Source organism: Palaemon carinicauda, chromosome 40 (assembly GCF_036898095.1).
Source record: "Palaemon carinicauda isolate YSFRI2023 chromosome 40, ASM3689809v2, whole genome shotgun sequence".
Lineage (NCBI taxonomy): Eukaryota > Metazoa > Arthropoda > Malacostraca > Decapoda > Palaemonidae > Palaemon > Palaemon carinicauda.
In genome coordinates, this window is record NC_090764.1 from 19526589 (window position 1) to 19536588 (window position 10000).

Sequence of the window (10000 nt, forward strand, 5' to 3'; positions counted from 1 at the left end):
ATAAGCCCAAGGACTCCAACAGATATATGTTATCCGTACAAACGTCTGATTAATTGCAATCGACTATCACTTAAAACAAGAGCATCCTATATAACTAGACTAACTCCATTTTACAAACCTAACTTAATAAACAGTACAATCTAGTCTTCAACTCATCTTCCCGAAAATACGTAATTGCCAAATGAGCCGTCTCTCTTACTCAAGAATCGGCAGACAACATCTGTTTCGTCACTGCGGAGACCGACAGAAACGGGAATAACAGCTTCAATTGAGAAGCTCGTCGTCTCTTTGACATGGTTGTGGTTAACTTGCTGTTTTCGGGAGAGAAACACATTGGGTCAACAGACGACGCTGCTCCTCCGCCGACGCGGGATTAGGGGGAGGAGATTGCCCCATCAAATCTAATCAACGAGTTATCAACTTGGATATCAAGCGCCACCATTAGAACTAATTTTTCTTTTTTATGTTTCTTCTTCTTCGATGTAGGTCTAAAGTTTTCTGGAGCTCACAGTTACTTTTTTAGCGATGCTGGGAGTTGAATATATGAAATTATATCTATGCTCTTGTTCTTATCAAGTTTTTTCTTCCTATTTCATTTTATTGTATGATCTTTTAAGAACATGCCACTATGGTAAAATAATAGCAACATATCATGTGGCTTTATCCCATGTGTGTGCAATTATACATATATAAACATATACATACATATATACACACATATGTATATATATACGTATACTGTACATATACATATATATACATATATTAATTAAATACTATAAAACTTGTCGCATCAGTTAGAAATATGTCACTATGGTAGAATAATAGGAAAATATAATATAGCTTTGTGCCATGTGAGTGCAATTTTATATATATATATATATATATATATATATATATATATATATATATATATATATATATACATACATACAAATACACATACATACATACATTCAATTAATTAGATGCTACAAAAAATGTCACATCACTTAATCTAAGAAAACGCTTTTCTAGTTTTCTGTATCTTTCCTTGTCTTCTGTGCTACAGTTCAAGAATTGAATACACGGTCATCAACATGTGTTGCAAATTGTATAATTTCCTCATTTCCTCTCTCGTCAGTATAGTGGAAATTGAGTCACCGTCTGCTGGCCATAGGAAACCTCAAAGATGGACATTGAAGCGAAATCTGTTGTTTTAGGAAAACTAGAAGCCAAAGAATTAAAGGAGGAGGTTCAAGAACTTTATCCCCACTGTGACAAGATTGTGAAATGCTCTTCCTAATCTGCTAGTTTCCCCTTTGGGCTTATAGCATTCGACTTCTCCAACTAGGATTATAGCTTGTCTTGTAATAATATATATATATATATATATATATATTATATATATATATATATGTATATATATATACAGTATATATATATAAATATATATATATATAATAATAATAATAATAATAATAATAATAATAATAATAATAATAATAATAATAATAATAATAACAGACTCCAAGGTCTTACCACTGCCCACACCTCTATGAAAGTGGACCACTGTAGTAGTAAAAGAGTCGGTCCTCGTATTCCCATTTGGAATCATTTTATGAGAATCAATATTAGAGATGTACCCAGAATGATGCTGGAATCACCTCGTAATCAAATCTCCCCCCCCCCCTTTAGTCTGGCCACTTTCTTCCAAAACGGACACATTGACTTTGCACTAAAAATAGCAACTTCATCTTGATATCAATTATTATTATAGGGGCACAGAATATCTATAAATACATACACTCGGATGCAAACACATGTACACACACACATATATATATATGTATGTGTGTGTATATATATATACATATATATATATACATATACATATATATATATATATATATATATATACATATATATATATATATATATATACATATATATATATATATACACACACATATATATATATATATATTATATATATATATATACACACACACACACATTATATGCGTGTGTGTACAACAATACACACAACAAATGCAGCCGTTTCTAGTCCACTGCAATACAAAGGCCCTAGACATATCCATTCATGTCTGGGGTTTGGCCAATTTTCATCACCACACTGGCCAGTGCAGATTGGTGATGGTGGGAGATTTTCATCTGATCGCCCACAGCAAACCAACCTAATATGGGTGGTTATGACTAGTACAGCTTTGCTGATCATTGCATGAGAGAGAGAGAGAGAGAGAGAGAGAGAGAGAGAGAGAGAGAGAGATGTGACTTTATCTGCTACCATTCAAATATACAACATTCTCATTGTATGAATGACCCTGAATAAGAAAGGTCTGATTCAATCTTTCAGTTATATACATGGCTGGATTTCGTAAATCTTTACTCAGATTGTAAAGGAATTTTATTCGCGCGGGAAATAAAGCAACAATTGAAATAAACTATAGCATCTTTATTACTTTATCTCAAAATGTCTCATGATAGTACTTGCAACAATCCTGAAAATAAATCCTCGCCAATTAGCACAACAAACGGTACAAGTTACAGCTACATAAACCATCCTGTCCTCCCTTCCTCTTCTGCCTACCTATGAGCCAGATCCCCCCCTAGCCCTGTTCACCCCCTGAATACCCCCCAATCCCCCACACGGTCCCATCTGAACGGAGCCTGAGCTGGCTCTCTGAATGCCTGGGTCTCTGGAAGCTTTGTTGGGGGGGGGGGGGACTCCACCCGCCTTACAGATGACCGCGGAGGGGGGGGGGGGAGGGGGGTCGAATGCGGCAAGCCTTTTGCAGTAGGCGAGTAGAGCGAACCGTTATAAAAGGCGAGGGAGAGACACTGAGACAGTCCTGCCTTTGGTCAGTGACCATAGCAATAATAAAAGCGGGTAAAAAATCTAATAACTTTTTTTCGAGACTCGAGATCTTGGTGGGTGAAATTCTGGGATTAAAAAAGGTGGGTCACTTTCACTACAATAAGATGATGATGTGTAAGAAACTGATGCTGTATTTCAAATTGCTTTAGGTTTATTCATTAACTAATGCACTGTAATTGTTCAGCGGCCACTTTCCTCTTGGTAAGGGTGGAAGAGACTCTATAGCTATGGAAAGCAGCTCTTATAGGAGAAGGGCACTCTAAAATCAAACCAGTGTTCTCTAGTCTTGGGTAGTGCCACAGCCTCTGTACCATAGTCTTCCACTGTTTTGGGTTAGAGTTCTCTTGCTTGAGGGTACACTTGGGCACACTATTCTATCTTGCTTCTCTTCATCTTGTTAGTTTGATGTTTTTATAGTTTATGTATGAAAGATTTATTCTAATATTATTATTGTTCTTAAACTTCTCTTGTAGTTTATTTCCTTGTTTATTTTCCCTGTTGGAGCCCTTAGGCTCATAGCATCTTGCTTTTCCAATTAGGGTTGTAGCTTAGCAAGTAATAATAATAATAATAATAATAATAATAATAATAATAATAATTCTTTGAAGATCCTCAATTAAATATATTTAAAGATATATCACAGCCATTGTCCAGTGTATACTAATTACTAATTTACTTCATCATTTCTTTGCCATTATAATTCTCAAATTACTTTTTATCTTTGAAAACCTTCCCTTTGATGCTATTTTTGAAGTGAAATTTATCTTTACAGATTTTTACTTGAATAAATAAAATAATTTTAATATATTTCAATACGGTAAAAATATTCTAATATAGTTTACGTTTTCTATTACCGAATTACTTACCCAACCACAATATATTTAACATTATTATTTACTAAGTTGTTTATTCAATTATCAATTGATTAATTTACTCATTTATTTTATTAAACTATAATTTCATCTTAATATTGCAGCGTCAAAAATTAATTGTTTCATACAAAAAGTATAATTGTATGTGTTATTTTACTCTCATCTGGTCCAACATCATCCAATATAAAGAAATTTTATGAAGGAGACATGAAACATTTGATAATTTATGTTTTCCACAGTTACGGATTTTACCTTGGGTTTAAAATTTTAAGGTAATTACCTTAGTTTGAGGTAATTTGCCTGCTTTCAAGGTAATTTCAGTTTTGTAACTAACTTCAAATTTAAGGAAATGTGGAAAGTTTTAAGGTAATCTAAGGTAAAAAGCACCAGCATCTAAGGTAATTACCACATGATCAAGTTTAAACCCTGGTATAGAAGCAAGTGGAACCCCATAGTTACTCAGGAGAGGCATAACTAATTTGCTCTTCGCGAATGTTCTTCAGATAAAGTTCTGCTTTGAGTAACTTGCTTGTTTTTTTCTTCTTTTTTTTCTTTTTTTTATGAAGCGTCATGTGCTCCATTTGAATATAATGTTTTTTTTTCTATAATTATTTTTCGCTTTGTTTCTCATTAGTATTTCTTATTTATGACTCACGCGATGATATATATATATATATATATATATATATATATATATATATATATCTATATATATACATACATATATATATTTATATATATACATACATACATATATATATATATATATATATATATATATATATATATATCATCGTCATCATCTCCTCTTATGCCTATTGACGTAAAGGGCCTCGGTTATTTTTCGCAATTGGTCACCTTGAGTTTTTAATTCAGTACTTCTCCATTCGTCATCTCCTACTTCTCGCTTCATAAAAATAACACACACACACACACACACACACACACACACACATATATATATATATTATATATATATATATATATATATATGTATATATATATATATATATATATATATATATATATATATATATATATATATATATATATATATATATGTGTGTTCTTCGCTTTTTATTCATAACTCACGTGATATGAGAGAGAGAGAGAGAGAGAGAGAGAGAGAGAGAGAGAGAGAGAGAGAGAGAGAGATGTGTTTGCCGTGCTGTGGTAATATACCGTAATGTCATAATCTTAACATCTCCAGATTTCAAGAGGCCAATTTTTTTTCTCCACCTCCAACTACGATTACTATGCGCAGAGTTAACGTTATTCTTATGGTCAATCGCAAATCTACATTTCCCGCTTCTATTATTTATATTGGAAGCGCAGGAAAACAAGCGTAAAGTATAATTTTAACCTCAGATATAAAACGAGCGTAAAGTATAATCTTAACCTCAGATATACGTGAAATATCAGAAAAAATCGGAATCGTATTCCACATCGGAGCGTAGCTATCATCTCGCGGTGAAGAAGAGATCTACGCTTTAGAATGAGATAACCTCCGTGGTATAAACACACACATATCCACATTCATGTTTCTGGTTAAAAGAATTAGCAATTTTTTAGAAGAAGTTCCCCGTTATGTTCCGGTTTAGCTCTCTCCCAAGAGAGAGAGAGAGAGAGAGAGAGAGAGAGAGAGAGAGAGAGAGAGAGAGAGAAGAGGGTTTGGTGGTGACTTTCTTGCGCGCCAAGGTGATGAAGATGAGGTTTAGCCATTAGCGGAGGTCCGGCAGGAAGCAAGCGTCCGGTTACTAATCAAACCAGCGCCTTTAGAAAGTTGTTTGTTGGGTGGGTGCGTTTAGTGGTATATCCTATGATAGTATTTTCTTCGACGGTATATCCTGTGACACTTTCTCATTTTAAATAGTCGTTTTCTGTTTGTTATTTGTCTATTCGAAAAGGGGCGAAGATAAGGTTTTCTTAATTTGGATGTTGGTCGTATAAACTCTACGGGTATATCACGATATATTTCAAATCTACCTAAATGAAATATGACTAAAAATAATTATTTTCTCTTATAGAAATGTATTAACACTCTTGTAATTAAAAGAAGATGTTTACACATACGTAAACTCTCTCTCTCTATCTTCTTTTCTATCTCCTTCTCTCATGCAAACACACACATCACGCAAATTACCCTACTGGTAAGCCTTCCCTTTGGCATCTAAACAAATATTTTCTTTTAAATTAAGGTCGTCAGTCCTTTGCCCTTTTACACCGTGGTTGTAACGCATAATGTTCGACTAACTAGAAGGTTCCTTATCCATTAACACAGTTATTTAGAAATGTTTCTAAATTGTTCTGCAGTGATATACTGTATATAAATTTGTGGCTTGCTATTTGAATGTCTGAGAATCACGAGTGTTAGTAATAAAATTATCATATATATATATATATATATATATATATATATATATGCATATATATACATATATATACATATATATACATGTATATATGTATATATATGTGTATTTATGTACATATATATATATATATATATATATATATATATATATATATATATACATAAATACACATATATATACAGACGGCGAGAGATCTAGCATAGCCTAACCTAACCTAATCCATGATTAAAAGGGAGAAAGGTTGATATACATACATATATATATATATATATATATATATATATATATATATATATATATATATATATATATATATATATATATAATCAACATTTTCGTTACAAGGAGTTAGATCCCTTGTATGGGGTAGCAATTCCCCCAGAATTACAAATGGCAATAGCAATCCAACTAGCATGAAATACTTAAAAAATAAAAATTGAATCCCTTTGAGTTTTGCTGACCAACATCTTTGTATGGTCAAGCAAATACCCAAAGATGAAAGAGTTATGCCCCATCTACGAGGGTGAAGAAAAGGGCGTAAGTCTTGCAATGTCACTCCTAAAACCTGCGGAGAAAGCAGAAAGCTGTATTCTTTTTAAGTCCTCACCTTTGAAAATTGATAAGGTTATGTTAATAGAATCTATCTATTAACGAAAGTTTCTATCTATCTAACGCACACATTATATATATATATATATATATATATATATATATATATATATATATATATATATATATATGTAAATAATATGTACAACAACAAATGCAACCGTTTCTTGTCCACTTATAGGGACAAATGTCTCAGACATCATCACGCTGGCCAGTGCGTATTGGTGATGGTGGGAGATTTACGTCTGATCGCTCAGAGCAAACCAACCTAGTGCGGGTGTCCTAGACTAGTACAGCTTTGCAGATCATGGCGATACGCAAGCCATTTCTTCGTTTTTTCTCTATGATAATATCTAGTATCAACTGACATACTCTTGTATTATAAGTCTCCAGGATTGACAACACAACTGTCATTTGGGTGATGGTGACAGCTTTGATCTGATGTAATTCGTATTTTCCTTATTTTCACTTAAAATGGTTTTACTTTAGGTTTTATTTTCACATCTAATCTTACTAATCATTTCAGTATTTTGACTTCATCTCTTCTCAAAGTAAATATCTTATAATAATCTTCCTGTCTCCACTTGTGTACCCGTATGTGTACGTATGTGTGTGTGTCCATCACCTGATCATGTCATTTGATAATATCGATAACTATTGATAACTCTTCAGGAATATCTTGCGTATAATGATCTCAACATACTAAGGTTTAAATGTTATATAATTGTTCGTTCTCGCTTGTCTTACTTTTTACTTGTTCGTTAATTATATAACTTTACATCATAGTGATCTTAACACTGATAGGACTATATCTTCTTTGGTTTATATCGTGTTTAAGAGTGTCTTACTTTTTTTTCATTTGTTTGTTAATTATATACTTTTAAATCATAACGATCTTAACACTGATATGATTGTATCTTCTTTGGTAAATATCGTGTTTAAGAGTTAAAGAGGCATTATAATTGAATACAGTCCAAGAACAAGAATGAAAGTGTAATTTCGCTCAAATTTTGTGGTTACATATATTTGAATGGGATAATTAATCGTGTACATATATATTCAGGTTTTTGTATATTCTTATAAATTGTCTATATATATGTACATATTTAAATAATATACACACACATATATATATATATACAGTATATATATATATATATATATATATATATATATATATATATATATACTGTATAAAAAAACACACACATATATATATATAATATATATATACATATATATATATATATATATATATATATATATATATATTTATATATATATATATATATATATATTTATATATATACTGAATATATATATACATATACATATATACTGTGTATACATACATACATACATACATACGGTATAACTTTGTTTTTTACAATGATTCTTACAATTATTCATTAAAAGCACATTAATAAATATAATTACACCCCGAAAACGATTTTAAAATTCGTTAACATTAAGATCTGTTCCGAACGAAAAAAAAAAAGGATCTTCAACGCGTTCTTTGGTATTCATCTACCCTTGGCCGTGACAGTGTGATCTCGCTCAAGTTTAAGGTCTCTCTCTCTCTCTCTCTCTCTCTCTCTCTCTCTCTCTCTCTCTCTCTCTCTCTCTCTCTCTTTTAGGTATGCGTGTTTAGGCCATTATGTGTGTATTATCATACTTTAAGAATGTATATTTTCATTACATTTATATATTTGATCAAGTCTTTCTATCTATCTATCTATCTGTTTATTTCTCTATCTATCTGTCAATTTATAACGTACAGCTTTAAGATTGCTCATGGAAAATAGTTTTTTTTATAAATCACAGTAAATCAAGGCATGAATTATTACGCATATGGAAATATTAAAAAAAAGAAAAAAATCCCTCTTAAGAATAAAAATACTGGGATATCAAGCCCTCCATTTTAAAATCTTTATAGAGAAACCCACAAAACCATTCTACAATAAATCTTCAATATCTAAGATTGAAAATATAATTTCTATATTCTTATCCCCGATTTTTGTGTTCCATAATTAATCAGATTTTAAAAAAAATATTTGTTAGGTTTCATAAAATTTGGACATTTCTTTTTTTATGATAAAAATTCCAATTAAACCCATAGATCCGTTAAGAATCTACATAATAATGGTATTATTTGTATATGCAAGTGATCATCCTGAAACTTATTTACACGCACACACATTATATATATATATATATATATATATATATATATATATATATATATATATATATATATATATATATATATATATATATATATATGATGTGTGAGTATGGATTTTTACGTATTTTCTTATAGGAATGAATGAAAACCTACAAGAGAGAGAGAGAGAGAGAGAGAGAGAGAGAGAGAGAGAGAGAGAGAGAGATTTGACTAGTAATGATCCATTGTCTATCACAATTAAATATATAAATTGATTCAATGCGAACTTAATAACAGAAGTAAAAAACAATTTAATGGTAATTAAGACGATTTAGAAAAAAGGTTCGTAATTTTTCCAGTAAGTACATTATACATATCCGGGGATTTTAGAATACACTAAAATGTTTTTATTCCATATATTATTACGATACGGTTGAAAATAAGGTAATTATGTTTAGCCATTAATGTATATACTCGTCCTTTTTATAAGAAAATAAAATATTAAATTCAAATTTATCCTATGTAAGGTTCAAATGAAAATGTGTTTTCACAGATGTAAAAATGTCATAACTTTAGTTTTCGTTGATACTAAAATCCTATAAAAAAAAACTGTATAAAATTGACCCATAACGCGAACAAAAGTCAAATCTTAAAATTAACTCAGTTCATCACTTACCTTGATTTCAGTTGTTATAGAAGTAACATCACAAGATGATAAGACACTCGATGGTTGTCCAGAAAATCCCTTTTTAGACGAAGACTTCGAAGTTTAAAAAAAATCTTCTCTCAAACTTCTAGTATTCCTTCGATCAAATTTTCAATAACAACAAAACTGCCGAGAAAAGTCAACTTTAAACAAAAAATCACTATAAATACATAAGTTTATCCCCGACACCGGTGCTTCAGACAGACAGACAAACCGCCACTCAGATCGCCAATCCCCGGGAGAATGCTTTCCTTCAGCTGAATCCGAAGAAGGCAGTGAGCGAACCGGACTCCGCCCCAGACGCCGACGAAAATACTCTGGAGAAATCTTCTAGTCCCCGCCCACATAGCACTCCCATCCCTCCCTAGGCATTCCCAACCCACTCGTGATACGTCC

The 10000-nt window shown here is 31.6% G+C and overlaps 1 protein-coding gene across 1 annotated transcript in view; it reads right to left on the reverse strand.

Moving 5' to 3' along the window:
* Positions 1-9889, reverse strand: part of LOC137631582 (mucin-2-like) — a 53319-nt gene extending 43430 nt beyond the window's left edge. Inside the window, exon 1 of the mRNA XM_068363428.1 lies at positions 9575-9889. The gene's annotated coding sequence lies outside the window, so the exon portion shown is untranslated. The remainder of the gene's footprint in view (positions 1-9574) is intronic.
* Positions 9890-10000: the final 111 nt, after the last annotated feature.